Genomic DNA, 22,228 nt, shown 5'->3' on the forward strand with positions numbered 1-22,228 from the left:
CCCTCAGGACAATTCCGGATCACCCAGACAGCATCTTGTACCTCCAGCAACCTTATTTACTGTATCTCTTGCAGTAAATGCCCAGCCATCTACATTGGGGAAACAGGAAGGAGACTCGGAGACCGCTTCAGAGAACACGTCAGGGCTGTGAAGATTAAAGATCTCTCCAAGCCCATTGTTTCTCATTTCACCTCTGACGGCCACGACCACTCTAATCTCTCCGTCTGTGTTCTCAAAGACGGTTTTCCGAACTCATACATCAGAAAGACCACCGAAACTAAAATTATTCTGCAGCTGGGATCACACATTCTCCCTTCCCTTAACGACAGATTACTGTTCTTTAAAATTTTCTCCATTCATTGGAAGTTTCATTTCACACCTCTCTGCACCCATTCTGACTTCACACCTCTTGATTGGCCTCTCTTTCTGTCCCCTGCTCCCGCCTCTCACTCCTCCTCCCTCTCAACCTTTGTTCTCCCGCTACTTTACCTTTGCCTACTGCCCTGTCTCTCTCACACCTGAAGAAGGCTCCACGGCCGAAACGTTATGTTCTCTTTCTTCTTTTTTTCAGCATGGAATAAACCTATTACTTGTTCCTTTGCAGCCTACGCATGCTGACGCAGCTACCCACCTGAACATTAAAACACTACGATTTGCACTGACTCGAAAGTGATCTCAGCAGATGTTGTTCCCATGCATAACGCTAAAGGTTGCAAAGCGCATTTGGGTTGAGAGGACGCAGTAAAGCTTTTGTTTTCTGCCTTGATGTCAAGCTGACAAAGTATCTCTAAAACTTAGCTTAGGTTTTCAAGAGACTGTCAAAACACAATTCCACTGATTGCTTTCCAAGTCACTTTTTGGCAGCCGGTAATATTTCTTCTGCACTGATAACCAAGAATTGAATTTCATTTTTTCGCAAGCTGTGTGAATTTCTTGAAAAACAAGTTTTACAGAAAGGAACTGAACACATGCATTTAACGAAATCAAGCCCTTTGTGATTGCCCGAAATGGTACGCTCTGTACCAAAAGATAAGAAGAAAGACACAGCTGGGATTTGAATCTAGATTCTTTTGTTTAATAGACAGGTGCTTTAACTAAGTAAGGCACGGTGACAGGGTACCCATCACCTTTTACAGCCACTTGGACACACCACTCTGAGACATCTGCGTTCAGTAAGCGCTGAGCCTGCTCTCAGAGCAAATTGCCTCTTTTACATAGCAGCCCCGACACTGAGAAACGAAGAGAACTGGCTTTTATCTGGCATTTTCATGTCCAATGCGTTTGACATCTCCCAAGGGCGACAGAGTTCTTTTGCGACACTATTTCTTCTTCTTTTTTATTTCTGTACGCTTTGATAAAAAAAAACAAGAAATCGCGCAAGGGAAAAATGTCCTTTTTTTCATAGAGAAAACGTGAACCAGGAAATGTGTTGAGAAGAAATGATTTAACATGATACGTGACCTAACTTACCGGAGCAAATGCTCACCCGTCGAGGTCTGCTTTACTAGAGTGAAATATTTGATCATTTCTCGGCATTTTGGAAGAAAACAGTCTTTTTTTAATTCAAAATCAGTCGGAATTTCAGTGCGACATAAACGCTTTGTCTGATTTAAAGAGATTATATTTTAAAACTCATAAAAATGTAGAAAACAACTGTTTCTCACTTTGAAATTTTAGTCGGGCGGTGTATTACTAGTAGCAGCGCAGCACACTATGGCGCAATTCAGGTTATGTGATATACCAGAGGTTTAATAAATAATGAGTGTGATTTCGAATCATAAGATTGTAGGTTCGATTTGTACCTGGCTCGTGTAAACTTTACTCAGGCCCCACAGTAATAGATGTCTATTATGCAATGAACTGCACCTGAAAGCAAACGTTGGGTCTGTTCTTTTTTTTCCAGCATGAAATAGCAAATCGTTACAAAAAGCACCAGCTGCCCAATAGTGTTTTTTTTTTAAATTACATTTACTTCAGGCTTCAGACACTTTTTAATAAAACAAAAGTGTCCTGAAACTCCCTAGCAGGTTTGCTTGAACCTGTATTAAAAGAAGTTATCTAAAACTTCCGGGATTCCATTTCATTCTCTGATGTAGCTGTCTCTGAAGTCGGACGTGATGTTTAGCAGATGTGAACTGTGCCTTTTCTCTTTTGTTCAAGGGTATTCGCTGTGTGAGCTCTATTTTGTTTAGATTATCTATGTGGTGTACACACAGATCTTAACTGCATGGTGTGAATTCCGTGTTCAGGACCAGCAGAACCTGAAAAACTATGAGCTGATTCCGGTGTGACTTAAACACACAGCCTTCTGATCAGGAGTCAGATGCGCTACCGTTGCACCACAAGGTCTCAGCTGGCTATTCATTTGAATTCCCCAAAGGAGAAAAATCAGCTTCACAAAAAAAAAAAGATTTTTTTTCTCCTGTGAGGAGCGCCGCTCTTCTGAAGAGAGTTTCTTCTTCCCAGACCACATTTTATTTTTCCTGCGCAGCTCTTGTGCAGGTGTTGTTCTCGATAACAGATCCAGGATCACTGATTGTTTTTTCTATTTCTTTAATTAAGTACCCCATGGTGCAACTGTAACACGTCTGACTCTAAATCCCGAAGTTAATTTTCAGAGTATATCGGAGTCAACTGATACTGATCAGGTTCTGATTTTGCTGAACCCACAGCTTTAATCATAATGTCAAATTCCCAAAGCCTGCTGACCTTATATGTCCATCCATTCTCGTCAAAACTCGTATTTTCACAGGGTACCGTTCAGAAATCGCTGTATAGAATGAAAAACTCCAGTAGATGTTTGTGATTTTCCTTTAAAAACAATTGAATCTTCGGAAATTTTACGGAGTGTATCACTTTTACTGAGACCGAGGAGTGTTAAGCTGTACATGAGTCTTTGTGAGTCAGTTGTTAACCAAAAGGGTGGTGGTTTGAGCCCTCCCAGGGATGCTATGAGCCTTTTAATGTACACACCCTCCTCACTTCATTTCTCCATGGCCGGTCTTGTACCGCAATCAAATACAGAGCCCGTAGGGAGTAGAAGGCTCGCAAAAATAGCTCACTGTGTATATAATGAAGAATCGGAGGTTAGTTTCTTATCTGCATGTTGCAGAGCCTTACACAACTCGTACCAACAGCTGGGGTTTGATCCCTGCACAGGTTATAAGTTGAAAGGTCATTGTAAATGACGTGTAACAGATTTTTCCAGCTGGCTTTTATGTTTCACACTAAATTGCGATCTTGAAACCAAAATAATTAGAAATATTGAACACAACCGTTGTTCTCCAAGAAGAAATGCTGTTTTACACTGATGTCACTCCTTTTTATTTAACCCGGATTGTGAAGACAACTCTGCCCTATCAAAGGAAAATGTTACACAAAAGTCGGAAAGCACACTCTGAACCCATCTGTATATTTGATTCCCGCGATCCGTTCAAAGCTGCTTAGTGCTTTGCAAACAAATCATTTCAGGGAAGAAACTCAGTTTAGTGAACTACTTGTGTATTTTCACTCATTGAATTTGATCTCAAAATTACAATTCAGATTTATTGGAAAACTTCACAAGCATTATTAGGTTAGGACTGTAAAATTATGTTTTAATATCTTGGTATATTTACCTTCATTTTAATATAGATATAACCATAAAAGTTGTTAAGCATATTGTACCTTTGTCGTACTTTTTAAAACATTTTAGCTGAGGGTGCACGGCGACTATTTTACCTTGTGATACATTAAAGACATCTGTAAACGAAGATGTAATTACAATAAAATTGGCAATTAACAGAAAACCACAATTTGTATAATATTATTCCTCGATATCGATGATCAGTTGAAGGATTTGAAGAAACTATCAAAGAAACATCAGCAATAGCAGATGATTTTGGTTTTGAACCCAACTTTACACCTCAAAAATCTATTTGTCCTCGAAAAAAGAAAAGATAGGCATGTTTTGAGTCTCATAATTATCCTCTTCTAGATCCAAAAGAAACGTATAAATTGATTGCTTCCTTAGTATTTTGGATTTTCTTACGAAGATCTCACGAAGTATTGCCAGGATCTATATTTAGCGTTCGGTAGCGATAACACTGCTGATATTGATTGAGTAAAAATCTATGATGTATTGACAGCTTTACTGAAGCGAGAAGTCCTCGAACGCCGCTTATGAAGTGTTGGGATTCATACCAAGATATACTTTTTGTTTTCCCACCCAAAATGCTGCTATTGCATTACACATTATATGAACATTACCAGTTGTGGTAGCTTCTGGGTGTAATTTTCCAAAATTGAAACTAGTTACAAAATTATTTAAGATGAACCATGTCCAAAAAATTTTAATCATGACTAATATTAATATCAACTGAAATTACTACAGAAAAAAAGATTTAACCGAAACATTTATAAGGCTATGCAAGCCTAAAAAGTAGAACAATTAATTTCATATAACTTTTATTTTTTATTTTTTTAGAAATGGGCTCACACACCTGAAGACACTAATGTTTCTCTCCGCTAGAGTATGTGAATAATAGTTTAACCCAAAATGTTTCTAATTGTGATTTTGTTAAAATGCAATAAATCGTCTATCAGCAGTAAGAAATTATATAGAAAGTAAGAAATTGTTTTATTTCATAAACTGTAAGACGTGAAGGTAGTTTACAGTTTGCATCCTTCACTTTGTCTTTTAACTTAAGCGTTCAGGATCCAAGCCCGTGTGCGGACGGTTGTGTTTCTTGAATCTCTTGTAATCATCAAAAGACATTGTTTAGTCTTTCAGTTTTTTCTCGAGTTGTACCATGGATATTTTATACGATGCAGCTTTCAGCTCAGTGCGGAGTGCAGAAGGAGGACTCGCTCGCTGAACGATCTCTCAAGAAATCCCGGGTGAGATTCAACAAGTGGCTTCTTCAACAGCCACGACAAGTCTGAAGACTTTCTTCTGAATTTCCTGAATATACTGTTACATTAAATTAGTTCAAATAATTTGGTAGTTAACACAACTAAATGCTTTGGAGGTATATTTAAAACAGCAGAGCAAGACATCAGGCACTTCGAGTATGCATGAAATTAATTGTGTAAACCTGGATCTATATGAACAAGTTCTCTTGTTCATTATATCTTTTTATATTTGTTAATTGAATATATCAATTGAGTATATCTGTTATATTTTTTAATGGGATAGGACTGTACACTGGTGGTTCCCAGGGGAAAAAGGGTTATTGAGCCATTGGACATTCAGAGATTATATGTTGTGTGGGCGAATGTAACCGTGTGCGAAAGTAAAACAAAAAATCCTCTTAGATGATCAAAGAATAAGTTGGGTTGGTGAATGTAACTGTGCTCTAACAATCCTCTTAGATGAAGCCCTACAGATGCAGCCCCTGAAAGTGTATTCGACTTACCTGTATAGTACTGCTGACACAAATGTAGCCTCTACATCAGACAGAAAAGGCAATGTGTTCGCTTAATCGTGTGAAGGGTCTCCTTGTGAATCTGCCTCATTCATCAATGGAAATAGAAGCCATTAGAATACAATACATGTTCACCTTCAACCCCGCAGCTGCCGGACGTGCTTGTTTTGGGACTATTTGTGATGAGTATCGCATTAGTAGGTATGTGTCCTTAAAAATGTAAGGGACATTCAGTTATATACAGACGGTACAGAGACAAAGTAATAATCCTATTTTAACGTGTCCTGCATTTTAACTTACTGAACAGATATATCGAAATGTTCTTATTCAGAGCCCCTGCAGTTCGTGCAAATTAGAACCACAACAATACTCCTGAGTCCTGAGCACCACACTGAGCACACGTTCAACTGGGCTCTGACTTTGTTCAGCACGACTTCTTGTTGCAGTTGAGCTCAGAGCTGGAGATGATCTCCATATTCTACCACACTAACTAGTCCTAAACGTAGAACACAGTACACACTTCCTTGCGGTTTCTCCTGTATTTAATTAAATGTGGCATTGTGAAATCAACCTGTAGCCCTACTGAATGCAGAGTGACAGCGGCAGAAACAGAGAGGATTATATAAGAGGATTATATCAGTCTCACAGTCTTATAAATTTACAATTAGATGAATTATTGTAACAGTTATACCGTTAATTTAAACAATCAGACTACCTATGGAACTGAGAGCAGGCTGGAAATAAAACCAGGAAACACATTTTAACCCCCAGGATCAGGTTCCTGATCCTCCTGGCTTCTATACTCTGATGATTCGTTTAAAACATTTAAAAGCACTTATTACAGGGACTTATGCTTGTTCTCTACTGCTCCACACGGGGACACCTTGTAACACATTAATCTGCGAAGTAAACTTTTTTTTTCCTGTTTAATGAATTTCATTCCTTGGTTTGTCGCTCTCCTTTTACAACTGTTATGATTCGCTTCTCTTCACAGCCCGGTGTGTTCTTTTTTGGGGGGGATGTTATATCTGTAAGAAAAGCCGCCCGGGCTCTGGACAGGAGTTTCCTCCAGCGGAGATGCACTCTGCTCTGTCAGAAAGAGCACTGTGACGTCATAGACACAAGTCTGAGCGCCTGGATCAGAGAGCAAGGGCACGCATGGAGGAGAGTTATTGATCACTTATCCATCGAAAACCAATTAATTCAACTGAAGAACCGTAGAATAAACGATTAACTTCACCGATTGGTGAGTACTGATTCTTTTTCCGTTTTTGACCCTGTTTTAAATATCTAGAAAACAGTCAATAAAGATTGTATCCATCAATTACCATAGTGCGTTTAGTGTAGAAAAAAAATAGGTAACTGTATCCTAGAGCTAAAAAATTATATTCCAAGTTGATAAATGTATGTAACAGTTCACATGTATTTTTTCCTGTGTTTATAAATCAAAGAGCAATGTGACGTAATGGGTAGCAACAAATACTAATACTAGTGTATTCATATTAATATTAATGAGAGTAAAACTGGTAGTTTTAATGCTAGTGTTCATGTGAGTATTAATGATGATAGCGCTACTCATGATAGCGCAATGGTCATCCATTGGCGCCTATCTGTCTAGGGAGTGCCAGATGGACATCTGGACTGCATTCCTAAGTGTCAGGAGTAAGTGACTCATAACTCACCTTGATCAACCAATCAGGGACTGGTAGGGCAGAGTAACCCACGTGGGACTCTGATGCCCATGGAACTTTCTGTAACGATGCTCTGTAGAGGTGAAAAGGATCCGATGCAGATGCAGGAGTCGCAGGGAGGTAAGTAAACGTACCGAGCAAATCCAGGAGCTGAGCCGTAGTCCGAAGGCGAAGGTAAGTCGAGATCCGGTAAAGGCACTGGTGGCGAACAATCCAAAACGTGAGACAGAATCGTAGTCGAAAAGAGAGCTACAGGGTCAAATCCAAAACAGGCAATGATAGCAAACAATCCAAAGGGCGAGACGAGTTCCGAAGTCCGAAGGCAAAAGGTGCAGGCAGAATTCCAGGAAGGCAAAAGAGGGGTGAGAACGCTAGGCTGAGCAACAAGAAGAGAACTCAATACCGAGCAACGGGAATCAGGTACGAATGGTATAAATAACCCGGAGTGCCGCACGGTAGAGCAATTGCAGGTGTGTTAACTCGTGCGGCGGCGCTTGTTAGTAGTAATCCGCTGCTGGTGCTGATTGGCTCGCTTACGTGTTGATCTCCGCTGGCTGGTGGTCGTGACAGTACCCCCCCCTTCACGGGCGGCTCCCGACGCCCGAGACGGCCAATTAGGATAGTCCCTGTGAAAGTCACTGATTAGTGTAGGGTCCAAAATATCCTTCTCTGGAACCCAAGATCTCTCCTCGGCACCAAAACCTTCCCAGTCGACAAAAAACTGCAGGGTACCGCGGTTCCATCTGGAGTCAATGATCTTGTGGACCGTATAAGCCGGGCGCCCCTGAATGCGACGAGGAGGTGGCGGGCGATGTTGGGGAGCCGCAAGGGGCGAGCGGTAAACAGGTTTCAGGAGGGAGACATGAAATGAGGGGTGGATTCTGAGGGTAGGGGGGAGAGCAAGACGGAAGGTAAATGGGGTGATCCGGGAACGAATCCGGAAGGGACCAATATATCTAGGCCCAAGCTTTTTGGAAGGCTGATGTATAGGTAGGTTCCGTGTAGATAACCAAACAAACTGTCCTTTCCGAAAACGAGGGGCTGGTCTGCGGTGTCGGTTGGCGAATTTGGCGTGGCGCTGGGTTGACTTAATAAGAGCTGTCCTCGCCATTTTCCAGGTCCTTCGCAGTTTGGCAATATATTGTTGCACGGACGGGACTGCCGTGAGTGGAGGTGTGACAGGGATGAGAGTGGGCTGATAACCTAAAGAACAAAGGAAGGGAGAGAGACCTGTGGAGGAGGAGGTAAGAGAATTGTGGGCATATTCTGCCCAGGGAAGTAGTGATGACCAATCATCCTGTGAGCTGGAGGTGAAGGCTCTCAAAAAGGTCAGGAGGCTTTGATTGGTCCTTTCCACCTGACCATTGGCCTCAGGATGATAACCAGAAGTCAAAGATACATGAGTCCCTAGAGTTTGACAGAAAGCCTTCCAAAAGGCCGAGATCAATTGCGGTCCCCTGTCCGAGACAACGTCATCAGGCAAACCATGTATCCTAAAGACCTGTTGTACAAACAAAGATGCCATTTCCTGGGCTGTGGGCAATGCTGGGAGGGGGACAAAATGGGCTGCTTTGGAAAAACGATCGGAGACCACCATGATTACCGTATGACCCTGACTGTTAGGAAGGTCCGTAATGAAGTCAACAGCTATGTGGGACCAAGGGCGGTGTGGGATTGGAAGGGGGTGAAGGAGGCCAGCCTTCCTAGAGCGCGGAGTCTTGCTCCTGGCACAGACCGGGCAAGCCCGGACGTACTCTGCTGCATCAGATCGCATGGAAGGCCACCAAAAGTCCCTGGTGAGGAGGTCCAGAGTGCGTCTGCATCCCGGGTGGCCGGCAAACCGGGAATCATGTCCCCACTGCAAAACCACAGAACGTAAGTTGTTCGGGACGAAAAGCTTATCCGGGGGGCAGCACAGAGGAACTGTAGTTCCGTTGAGGGCACGCCTGACCTGATCTTCAATGGAGCAATGAATCGCTGCCACGATTCTGTTAGGAGAGATGATTGGTTCAGGTGTGTCGTCCAGGTCTGGGGGGTCATGGAGCCGAGAGAGTGCATCAGCCCTCCCATTCTTCGAGCCAGGAGTGTAAGTGATAACAAAATTGAAACGAGAAAAGAAAAGTGACCAACGGGCCTGACGCGAGTTGAGGCGCTTGGCAGATTGAATATAGGACAGGTTCTTATGGTCCGTAATAATGACAAAGGGGTGCTGAGCCCCCTCCAGCCAGTGTCTCCATTCCTCGAGGGCCAGCTTGATAGCTAGGAGTTCCCGATTGCCCACATCATAGTTAACCTCAGCAGGAGAGAGCTTCTTGGAAAAGAAAGCACATGGATGAGGGAGGTGATCCTCTTCGAGGCGTTGTTAGAGGACTGCACCAACCCCATGGGCAGAGGCGTCAACTTCAACAATGAAAGGCCGGGAGGGATCCGGATGCCGTAGGAGAGGAGCGGAGCTGAAGAGACGTTTCAAGCGCAGGAATGCCTGGTTAGCCTCCGGATTCCATTTACCCCAACTAGGACGGTTGCGGGTCAGAGCCGTAATGGGCGCCACCACGGAGCTAAAGTTCCGGATGAATCGCCTGTAGAAGTTGGCAAAACCTAGAAAGCGTTGGATTTGCTTCAAATTACGTGGCACAGGCCAATCATTGATAGCTGCCACCTTGGCTGAGTCCATCTCGACTCCAAGAGGAGAAATAATGTAGCCCAGAAAGTGAATCTTAGAAGCATGAAAAATGCATTTCTCAAGCTTGGCGTAGAGCTGGTTGTCGATGAGTCTGGACAAGACCTCCTGGACGTGATGGACATGTTCCTGAGGGTCGGTGGAAAAAATGAGGATGTCATCCAAGTATACCAAGACAAATTTTCCAATAATGTCCCTGAAGATGTCATTTATGAAGGATTGAAAGACTGCCGGGGCATTAGCGAGTCCAAAAGGCATCACCTGATATTCATAGTGGCCGTGCGTGGTCATAAAGGCTGTCTTCCACTCATCCCCTTCACGGATCCTGATTAAATTATAAGCCCCTCGTAGATCTAGTTTTGAGAAAATGGAGGCTCCACGTAGGGACTCCAGAGCGGCTGGGATTAAAGGCACGGGGTAGGGATGTTTGACTGTAATGGAGTTCAGGCCTCTGTAATCAATACACGGCCTCAAGGAGCCGTCCTTCTTCCCTATGAAGAAGAACCCAGCACAGGCTGGGGATGAGGAGGGACGAATAAAACCAGAATTCAGGGCCTCCTTGATATAATCCTGCAGGGCTTCATTCTCCATCTGAGTGAGCGGGTAGATCCGTCCTTTGGGTGGGAGTGCTCCTGGAAGCAAATCTATTGCACAGTCATAGGTGCGGTGAGGGGGGAGCGATAGAGCTTTCTGTTTGTCAAAGGCTTGCTTCAAATGTGCATATTGGGGGGGAATAATAGAGTGTTCTTCCAAGAGGTTTACTGAAGCAGCAACCTTGAGTGGAGGACGACAACAGTTGTCACGACAGGCCTGGCTCCAGGCAATGATCTCATTCTTGGCCCAGGAGATGTGGGGATCATGCTTTTTGAGCCAGGGAAGGCCCAGGATCACAGGGTAAGCAGGGGAGTCCAGGAGAAGGAGTGAAATGTCCTCCATGTGAGTGGCACCAACAGTAAGGGATAGGGGAATGGTCTGCCAGGAAATACGTCCAGGAGCGATCGGTGACCCATCCAACGTTTGAATGCAGATAGGGGGTGAAAGCGGAGCAAGAGGAATATCCCACTTCTTAGCAAAAGAGGCATCCATAAAATTCCCAGCTGCCCCTGAATCCACCAAAACCGAAAGGGGAAGGTGCGTGTCCATCCAGGAAATCTCAGCTGGGAATAAAGGCCCTGAAGAGGATTGTGAAAAAACAGCACTACTGACACTAACAGTAGGCAGTGGGGGAGTTCGAGGTGGATGTGGGGGTCTCAAAGGACAAGTAGCGAGCAGGTGACCCGACGCAGAGCAGTACAGACACAGCCCCTCCTGACGGCGCCTTTTCTTTTCCTCCAAGGACAGGGGTGCATGTGGCAGGGTGGGCGCCAAGAGGGGAGGACCCATGGGGCGCACAGGTCTGCTTCCTGGGTGTCTCTCCGCTCTCCGCAGCCGAATGCGAGTGTCCAATTCAACTACCGCAGCGATAGCCGCCTCTAGAGACCAGGTGGGTAAAGACATGAGCACCAGGTGGTCCTTTAGATCCTCCGAGAGACCCTTAGCGAAGAGGCAAACCAAAGCTTCAGGGTTCCAGGCAGACTCCGTGGCGAGGGCTTGGAATTCAGCCACATAATCTTGCAGTGGTCTGTCGCCCTGGCGAAGAGAGGAAAGCCGAAGGCAAGTCAAATCCAGGTTGCTTTGAGAAAAACGCGCCTGGAGACGGTCAGCAAAAAGCTGAAAGTCAGAGAACAGCTGATCTCCTCTAGCAAGCAATACTGCAGCCCAATCCAATGCTTTGCCTGTGAGCAAGGAAAGTGCGAATCCGATCCTCTCTCGAGAAGTAGAAAAACGCTCAGGCTGCAGCTGAAAAGCCAGGGAGCACTGGGCAATAAAGCCCCTGCAGCCTGCAGGATTGCCGTCATACTTCTCCGGGAGGACAAATGGTAAAGTTGAGGGAGTGGTGGGCGGGGCAGCGGGGGTTGGAGCAGGTGTTTGTAAAAAAGGCGTTGCAGGAATTGGTGCGGGAGCCGGCGAAACAGGGGAAGAAAAAAGCCAGGCGACCTGGTTAGTGAGCAGAGAAGATTGAAGCTGGGCGATGGTTTGGGAATGCTGCGGGAGAAGGGAACGAAGGGTCTGTGCGTCTGCGGGATCCATAATCTGGCTCGGTATTCTGTAACGCTGCTCTGTAGAGGTGAAAAGGATCCGATGCAGATGCAGGAGTCGCAGGGAGGTAAGTAAAAGTACCCAGCAAATCCAGGAGCTGAGTCGTAGTCCGAAGGCAAAGGTAGGTCGAGATCTGGTAAAGGCACTGGTGGCGAACAATCCAAAACGTGAGACAGAATCGTGGTCGAAAAGAGGGCTACAGGGTCAAATCCAAAACAGGCAATGATAGCAAACAATCCAAGGGGCGAGACGAGATCCGAAGTCCGAAGGCAAAAGGTGCAGGCAGAATTCCAGGAAGGCAAAAGAGGGGGGTAAGAACGCTAGGCTGAGCAACAAGTAGAGAACTCAATACCGAGCAACGGGAATCAGGTACGAATGGTATAAATAACCCGGCGTGCCGCACCGTAGAGCAATTGCAGGTGTGTTAACTCGTGCGGCGGCGCTTGTTAGTAGTAATCTGCTGCTGGTGCTGATTGGCTCGCTTACGTGTTGATCTCCGCTGGCTGGTGGTCGTGACACTACCGAAACCGCTAATGGTTACATAACACTTAATGCAAAAGCAACGTTCGGGTTTGAAAAAAAAATATTACTTGCTATGAATACAAACACTGTTACAGGAGGCGTGTTAGGGCTATTTTAGCTTAGACCATCAATTCATCTTACATTTCTTCTCCATCTATATCAACAGCGTCATCGCTACTGAGCGCTAAAGGCAGGTCCTGGCAATACAATCTTCTTTAGAAAACATTTTTAAAACTATTTCCACTACCATACATAAAGTAAAAGATACCGATTGCACGCAACTGATAAAATCTCTTATCCAGGGACGTTGTAGCTAGATGCAAATTCCAATCGAAAATGTATCAGCTTTAAAATTTTCTTTTGGATCCACAGGACGATCAGCATGAGACTCAAAATATACCTGTGTTTGATTGTACAGCATAGATTGTACAGCATGTATGTTTACATTTATGTTAAAATTAAGGTAAATATATCAAAATATCAACATCCAACTTCACAGTGCTAACGTACTGTAACAGTGCTTGTCAAATTCTCAAACAAATCTGCATTGTATTTCTAAACTCTTTATAATTATAATTACAGGCTTCAGACGCTTTTTTATACAAAAGTGACCAAACACTCCCTAACTTTCAGGTTTGCTTGAACCTGTAAAAAAAACAAGGTCTGAAACTTCCATTCTCTGTTGTTTATGTCTCTAACGTCGGACGTGATGTTTCACGGATGTGCAGTGTCTCTTTTCTCTTGCCGTGTTCAGGATGAAATGCTGCATAAGCTCCTGACTGGTAGTTCTTTACTTTATTGTTATTTCGTTCAGATTCCTTATGTGGTGTACAGCTAAAACCCGACTGAATGGTGTAATTTCCAGGTTCAGCACCAGCAGCACCTGCAAACTCATCAGCTGACCTCGACGTGATTTGAACACGCAACCTTCTGATCTGGAGTCAGACGAGCTACCGTTGTGCCTCGAGGTCACTCGCCACTCGCCAAAGAGAATAACAGTAATGGTAGAATAACAGTAGTATTAAAACTACTACTACTACTGTTAATTCTCTAACAGTAACACTATAATTATATTTAATATTAACATGAATATGAACATTAGTGTGTGGACCAATCCAAGAAATTTCAGTAAAGGAAGTGACAGAAGCTATCAAAGAGATGAAAGTGGGCAAAGCAACTGGACCATCAGGAATAGCAGCAGAACACTTTAAGAACCTCGATGAAGAGGGGATTCAGTGGCTGACGAGATTGCTAAACAATATTGCAAAGGAAGAGAGAATTCCAGAAGAATGGACAAAAAGCAGTATGGTTACCATCTACAAGGAGAAAGGAGACCCAATGGAGTGTAAAAACTATAGAGGAATAAAACTTCTGGAACATGGATTGAAAATCCTGGAAAAAATTCTGGACAAGAGACTCAGGAAGATAATCAGGATCCACAACTCACAATTTGGATTCTCAGCGGGGAAAAGCACAACAGATGCCATTTTTGTGATGAGACAGTTACAGGAGAAGACACTAGAGAAAGGGAAAAAGCTGTATGTGGCCTTTCTGGACTTGGAGAAGGCATATGACCGTGTGCCCAGAGAGGTGGTGTATTGGTGCTTGAGGAAGAAAGGAGTACCAGAAAGCATGGTGAAGTTAGTTCAAGCAACCTATAGAGATACAACTACAAAGATGATAACACAACAGGGAGAGACAAAAGAGTTTGAAATCACAGTTGGAGTACACCAAGGATCAGCACTAAGTCCTTTCCTTTTCATAAACATTATTGACACACTGACAGAGGAGGTAAGAACAGAAGTGCCTTGGGAACTCATCTTTGCTGATGATGTGGCACTGATGGCAGACTCAGAAGTAGAACTACAGGAGAAAGTGTTCAAATGGCAGAGGAGTCTGGAAAAGGGTGGACTGAAAATGAATGCAGAAAAATCTGAAATAATGGTAATGGAGAGAAGAGGAGATACTATGACCAATGTTGAGGAGACAAATGGAGGAAAACTGAAACAAGTTGATGACTTTAAATACCTTGGATCAAAACTGGTAAAGGGAGGAGAAACACTGGAGGCAGTAAAACAAAGAGTGAAAGCTGGATGGAACAAGTGGAGAGAAATAACTGGAATAATCTGTGACAGGAAAATTCCCAGAAAGTTAAAGTGCAAAATGTACAAGACTGTGATTAGACCTGTATTACTATATGGAGCTGAATGCTTGGCAGTTGGAAAGAGGGAAGAGAACTTGATGAGAAGAACTGAAATGAGGATGTTGAGATGGATTCTGCAGATTTCAATGAAGGATAAGATCAGAAATGAAGAAATCCGTAGACGATGTAGGGTGGTGGATGTGGTTGAGAAGATGCGAGAAGCGAGGTTACGGTGGTATGGACATATCATGAGGAGGGACGTTGAGGAAGTAACAAAGAGGGTAATGGAATTTGAGGTGGAAGGTAACAGAGGAAGAGGCAGGCCTAGAAAGAGATGGATAGATTGTGTGAGAAAAGATATGGAGGTATGTGAAGTGAGTGAGGAAGATGTGCTCGACAGAGACAAATGGAGAAGAGCAACCAAAGCAGCTGACCCCAGGACAGTCTGGGACTAAGGCTGTGAAAAAGAAGAAGAAGAAGAAGAAGAAGATGAATATGAACATTAAAACTAAAACTATCAGTAGCGCTATCATCATTAATACTCACATGAACACTAGCATTAAAACAATCAGTTGTACTCTCATTAATATTCATATGAATACACTAGTATTAGTATTTGTTGCTACCCATGACGTCACATCGCTCTTTGTGACGAACGCAATACACCTAGATGCACAGAGTGACATGGCACCTGTCCCCGTGGTTACCATACTTATGATTTATAAACACGGGAAAAAATACATGTAAACTGTTACTTACATACATTTATCAACTTGGAATATATATTTTTAGCTCTAGGATACAGTTACCTAAATAATAATAAGAATAATCATTGTTTAATTTCGGTTTGAACATTTTTTACACTAAACGCACTACGGTAATTGATCGATACAGTCTTTATTGACTGTTTTCTAGATATTTAAAACAGGATCAAAAACAGAAAAAGAATCAGTACTCACCAATCGGTGAAGTTAATCGTTTATTCTATGGTTTTTCAATTGAATTAATTGGTTTTCGACAGATAAGTGATCAATAACTCTCCTCCATGTGTGCCCTCACTCTCTGATCAAGGGCGCTCAGGCTGGTGTCTGTGACATCACAGCGCTCTTTCTAACAGAGCAGAGCGCGTCTCCGCTGGAGGAGACTCCTGTCCGGAGCCTGGGGGGCTTTTCTTACAGATATAACATCCCCCCAAAAAAAGAACACACCGGGCTGTGAAGAGAAGCGAATCATAACAGTTGTAAAAGGAGAGCGACAAACCAAGGAATGAAATTCATTAAACAGGAAAAAAAATAGTTTACTTCGCAGATTAATGTGTTACAAGGCGTACCTGTGTGGAGCAGTAAGGAACGAGCACAAGTCCCTGTAATAAGTGCTTTTAAATGTTTTAAACGAATCATCAGAGTATAGAAGCCAGGAGGATCAGGAACCTGATCCTGGAGGTTAAAATGTGTATCCTAGTTTTATTTCCAGCCTGCTCTCAGTTCCATAGGTAGTCTGATTATTTAAATTAACTGTATAACTGTTACAATAATTCATCTAATTGTAAATTTATAAGACTGTGAGACACCTGTGAGAGACATATGAGAGCTGGTGATTCCCTGGGCTGGTGTGGAATCACACACAGACAGGTCTTCTTCTGTGTGATCTGAGTCCCACTGCTGAGAGCTACAGACTGGTCAACTGGTCACTACTGTAGACACGGCCATCGGCCCATCGGCTACTAATAATCAATATACAGTGTACTGACCAGAGTGTCACTACTTGTGTTTATTACATAAAAAGATAAGTCCACACTCACGTGTGTTATAAAACATGTTTGGAGACTGACATACAGTAAAGAAAGTAATACTGAAGGGCTGGAGGTCCTGGAAAGGGTTAATAGAAGCTTCTTGCTTCTGACCTGGAACAGAGTCCACAGCTGACAGATCAGTGAGTCTTGAGCCCAGTTCACAGAGAGGAGAACCAGGAGCTCTTCTCTGTCTCTAAGTGGCTGTGAGGAAGGAGAAAATGGGGAGATGTGACCTGAGTCCAGGCTGTTCTGTCTGATATTATTCATGTAACAGCAATGATTGTCTGAATGTCCTCTGGTTCTGGATTGACGGATAAAAAGAAGTATGGAGCTTCTGTCCGATTGTCTCTGAGCTGTGAATCTGACTGAGAAGAGAATAATGATTTTTTATTCTGCCTCTGATAATTTTTCTCTTTGCCAAGTGGTGTTACATCCCCTTCAGAAACTCTGCACAGACTGTCAGAGTGAGAGAAAATTAGAGAGATGGACAGATAAGAGCACACGCGGCGAAAGATACATACGTCTTGATTTACTTTGAACCAAGTGTTCATTTCCTTTGTGGAACAAGTTGTTTCTGAACTTCAAGAAATTCATACAACTTCTGAAAGATAAAATATAAAAGTCTTGCTAATCAGGACAGAAGAAATACCGCAAGAAAATGTCAGTGATTTTTCTCCTTTCAACGAAAAGTGGAGAAAAACAACGGCAGTGCATCTCCGTCATCTTAATTTAGCTTAATACAAGTATTCACTTCCTTTTCTGTGGATTACAGACTGCGAAAGATGAAATAAAGTTATTGGTTATTCATGGTCAGTGCAGAAGAAATACTGCCGACTGGCAGGAAAATGTCAGTATTTTATAATTCTTTAACTACAAACGTGTGAATGGCAAAAAGCAACGGGAGTGTGTCTCTATGCAGCTATTAAATGAAGGGCTGGTGGTTCAAACCCACTAAGGGACGAGCTTCAGACTGTTCCGCTGTAACCATAATCTCTGCTAAAACTTGATGGGATTTCTTCGCAAGCCCTCTTGAAATTTGCAGGAAATATGTATTTTACTCGTGTGGAACTACAAGTAAACAATTAAGTACCTGTCAATGTCCAAGAAAACCATTTTCACGTGTGGAATTTTATCTTCAACTGGCTGTCAGGAGAATTCATTTATACACCCGTTGTATCCTTAGCAAAAATATTTTAAAATTAGAACACAGATTTGTTGGAGAACTTGACAATCCTTGACAATCATTATTAAATGAGCATTATACAAATGTGTGTTGATATTTTGTATATGTACCTTAATTGTAATAAAATTAAACATAATTGCTTTGATATGGATGTTCATTTGAAGGATTTGAGGAAACTATCAAGGATCTCAGAACAACCAAAGATACATTTGGGCATCTGCTATTGGTAAAGATTAAAGAGTACTGTAAGTGTGAAGCTTGCACACACACGAGAGAAAAATCAGTTTTAATGAACTTCATTAAACTGATGGTGTGCTTATCAATCGTGCATAAAATGTACATAGCTAAGGATGGTTTCAATCAGTCAATTTCTGGATTAAGGGCCCAGCACGGTTCCGCTGCACCACTCTGCTAACAGATGTCTTAGTGTGATTCAACACAACTACTCTATCTTTGCTTTCTAAAAGTGTGCCCGAGATGGAAAAGTCTAAACGGTAAATGCAGACGTCACTTTGAGCACTTGGTCTTTTATAGTACAAATCATCACCCGCTGCTCTACATGGGCGTGTCTTCAAGATCGTTATGAACCAAACCTTCTGCCAAACTGAATCTTTCGTTAATTCCCAAATCTTCAATGAGAATCAGTGAAACGAAAACCAAGCCCATGTACACACTCGCGTCCTAGCGTGAAAGAAAAATGATGTAAGCATTTGAGAAACAAACTGTCTTGTAATGAAGGCTGCATTAGAAAATGTGTATCTAGCTTTGTTAAATTAAAATCGGCACATCCCAGTGGACAAAAGATGTAGAATATACGACTATTAAACGCATACTTTAGACGTATAAATGTGATCCGTAACTGGTCTAGAATGAAATTCTAATATATGTATATCGTTATACGTCAATTAGACATCTATGATTATATGTTTATTATACATAAATGGTTGGAGTTCTATTATACGGATAAATTTAGACGACTAATATACATATATAGTTAAAGGTCTATTATACATCAAATACATATTTTATAGGTGTAGAAACTAGTAAATAAAGCCAATGATTTGTTTTAGAAATTTATTCTTAAAATATACAATTATTCACACCTGAAAAATATGTAGTTCAAATTATACATTATATACAATATTGTAATCAACAAATGGCTAATCATCATAAAAACACAACTAGTAAACTTCAGTTACAAATTCTAGTAACATGGCAGTATATATAGTAATGACAAACAAACTAATCACATGATCCCGCTAATATTTAACTCAAAACCACATTTCGATTCAAATATAAATTTAAACATTTACAACTTCTATATTTCCACGAAAATATAATTAATGTAGCACAAACGCTACTTTCTAAAAAAGACAGAATGAAACTGTTTGTTTTGTGTTTCATGGTGATCCTCCTCTCGATACTAATGAAATGTTTAATATGATCCCTCGAGAAACAAAAAGGAGTCAATTTCCGCCTGGAATGATTGATGCCCCATCAAACATTTTGTAATATCCCCGGAAGTTTATATAGTAGAATCCTGGTTCGTGGCCTAAATTCAAGGTAAACAAGACTAAGGAAACGAGTTGGAAACTTGATGTCGAACTGGGATTTAAATCACCCGGAACATTTCACTACATTGGGCAGTATGTGCCAGGAAGTATTGCTAGACATGCCTTCGATAGCTCAGTTGGTAGAGCGGTGGACTGTAGTGGAGACAGTAGGGAATCCTTAGGTCGCTGTTCGATTCCGGCTCGAAGGAAGGTGCTTTTTGTGAACTTTAATCAAAGAGTTAAAATAGCGAATCTTTTTCACTCAGACATTGATCAAAAGCTCAATAAACGACGAAGCAGAGGCTCCTGTTCCAAAGTCAGCCCACGTCTGATTGTCTTGTTTTGGACAATATCTGATCTTTGAATTAAGGGAATACTCTGTTTGCTTTGTAATTAAAAAAAAAACATACAGTACAAATGTCAATTTCATTTTGGTTTCAAGATCGCAATTTAGTGTGAAACATAAAAGCCAGCTGGATAAGCTTTATTAATTTCCCTCACGGGATCAATAAAGTATCTATCTATAAATTTCTTATACGTCATTTACAATGGCCTTTCAACTAATAGCCCGTGCAGGGATCAAACCCCAGCTGTTGGTACACTACGAGTTGCGTAAGGCTCTGTAACGCGCAGATGAGAAACTAACCTCTGCTTCTTCATTATATACACAGAGAGCTATATATGCGAGCATACTGCCTCCTACGGGCTCTGTATTTGTTAGCGGTACAAGACCGGACGTGGAGAAATGAAGTGAGGAGGGTGTGTACATTAAAAGGCTCATATCGTCCCTGGAAGGGCTCAAACCACCACCCTTTTGGTTAACAACCAAACCATAAAGACGCATGTACAGCTTAACACTTCTCGGTCTCAGTAAATTGATACACTCCGAAAAATTTCCAGAGATTCATTTATTTTAAAAGGAAAATCACCAACAGCGGCCGAGATCTACTGGAGTTTTTTCATTCTATACTGCGATTTCTGAAGGGTACCCTGTGAAAATACGAGTTTTGACGAGAAGGGATGGACATATACGGTCAAAAGGCTTGGGGAATTGAACTTTAAGGTGAAGACTGCGGGTTCAGTAGCAGCAGAACCTGATCAGTATCAGTTGACTCCGATATACTTTGAAAATGAACTTGGGGATTTAGAGTCAGACGTGCTACCGTTGCACCTTGGGGTACTTAATTTAAAAAAATAGAAAAAACAATCAGTGTTCCTGGAACTGTAATCGAGAACAACACCTGCACAGGAAGAATAAAATGTGGTCTGGGAAGAAGAGACTCTCTTCGGAAGAGCTGCGCTCTTCACAGGAGATTTTTTTTTTGTGAAGCTGATTTGTCTCCTTTGGGGAATTCAAAGGTACGGACAGCCGTGACTTCGTGGCGCAACGGTAGCGCGTCTGACTCCAGATCAGAAGGCTGCGTGTTCAAATCACGTCGAGGTCAGCTGTTACTTTTTCAGGTTCTGCTGGTCCTGAACACGGAATTCACACCATGCAGTTGAGTTCTATCTGTACACCACATAGATAACCTAAACAAAATAGAGCAGTACAGGACACGCAGTGTGGAGCTCACACAGGCTTACAGTCTCCAGCATTGGAGTGAAGAGGAAAAAAAGAACTTTGTTTTTTTTTAAAGAGAAAAGGCACAGTTCACATCTGCTTAACATCACGTCCAACTTTAGAGACAGCTACATCAGATAATGGAATCACGGAAGTTTCAGATACCTTTTTTTTAATACAGGTTCAAGCAAACCTGAAAGTTAATGAGTGTCGGACACTTTTGTTTTATTAAAAAGTGTCTGAAGCCTGAAAATGTAATTTGAAAAAAAAAACCGCTATTGGACATTAGCAGGTGCTTTTTGTAACGATTTGCTATTTCATGCTGGAAAACAAAGGAAACAGACCCAACGTTTGCTTTCAGGTGCGGTTCATTACATAATATACATCTATTACTGAGGAGCTTGAATAAAACTTACACGAGCCAGGTAGAAGTCGAACCTACAATCTTATGATCCGAAATCAGACGCGTTGTTTATTAAACCGCTGGCATTTCACATGACTTGAATTTCCCCATAGTGTGCTCAGCGCCGCTACTAGTAATGCACCGCTCCGTCTAAAATTTCAAAGTGAGAAACATGTGTTTTCTGATTTTTTATGAGTTTTAAAATATAATCTCTTTAAATCAGACAAGGGGTTTATGTTTCGCACTGAAATTCCGATTGACTGAGAAGTCAAAGAAAGACTGTTTTCTTCCACAACACCGTATAATTATCACATCCACCAGACTCTGCAACCTCGCCAGACCTTGCTGGTTGAGCAATTGTTCCGATTAATTAGGTCACGTATCATGTTAAATCATTTCTTCTCAACACAACATTTCCTGGTGCACGTTTTCTCTATGAAAAAAAAAAGACATTTTTCCCTTGCACGATTTCTCGTTTTTTATCAAAGCGTACAGAAATAAAAAAGAAGAAGAAATAGTGTCGCAAAAGAACTCTGTCGCCCTTGGGAGATGTCAAACGCATTGGACATGAAAATGCCAGATACAAGCCAATTCTCTTCGTTTCTCAGTGTCGGGGCTGCTACTGTATGTAAAAGAGGCAATTTGCTCTTAGCGCAGGTTCAGCGCTTCCTGAACGCAGATGTCTCAGAGCGGTGTGTCCAAGTGGCTGTAAAAGGTGATGGAAGTCCTGTTACCGTAGCTTAGTTGGTTAAAGTGCCTCTTTATTGAACAAAAAAACCGCGGTTCAAATCCCAGCCGTGTATTTCTTCCTATCTTGTAGTACAGAACGTATAATTTCGGGCAATCACAAAGGGCTTGATTTCGTTAAATGCATGTGTTCATTTCCTTTCTGGAAAACTTGTTTTTGATGAAATTCACACAGCTTGCGAAAAATGAAATTCAATTCTTGGTTATCAGTGCAGAAGAAATATTACTGGCTGGCAAAATAAACGGTAAGAGATTTTTTTTTAACCGAAAACTTGTGATTCGAGATTCTCTGTGGCGCAATCGGTTAGCGCATTTGGCTATTAACTGAAAGGTTGGTGGTTCGAGTCCATCCAGGGATGGGTTTCTTCTGCAATGTAAACGTTGTCTTAAGTCAATTGGATTTCTCAGT

General features: G+C 42.1%; 1 protein-coding gene and 2 non-coding genes across 3 annotated transcripts in view; all 3 read left to right on the forward strand.

The window, feature by feature from the left end:
• The window catches only part of LOC148663356 (uncharacterized), a 76,131-nt gene that overhangs the window by 18,757 nt on the left and 35,146 nt on the right, over window positions 1–22,228 (forward strand). The window lies entirely within an intron of this gene.
• On the forward strand, window positions 20,482–20,553 carry trnaw-cca (transfer RNA tryptophan (anticodon CCA)). Its single transcript has one exon. It is a non-coding gene; the product is annotated as a tRNA-Trp (tRNA).
• trnan-auu (transfer RNA asparagine (anticodon AUU)) lies at window positions 22,105–22,178 on the forward strand. The gene has a single exon. It is a non-coding gene; the product is annotated as a tRNA-Asn (tRNA).

The sequence above is a fragment of the Lepisosteus platostomus genome, chromosome 5 (assembly GCF_059453375.1).
Source record: "Lepisosteus platostomus isolate fLepPlt1 chromosome 5, fLepPlt1.hap1, whole genome shotgun sequence".
NCBI classification, from domain to species: Eukaryota; Metazoa; Chordata; class Actinopteri; order Semionotiformes; family Lepisosteidae; genus Lepisosteus; species Lepisosteus platostomus.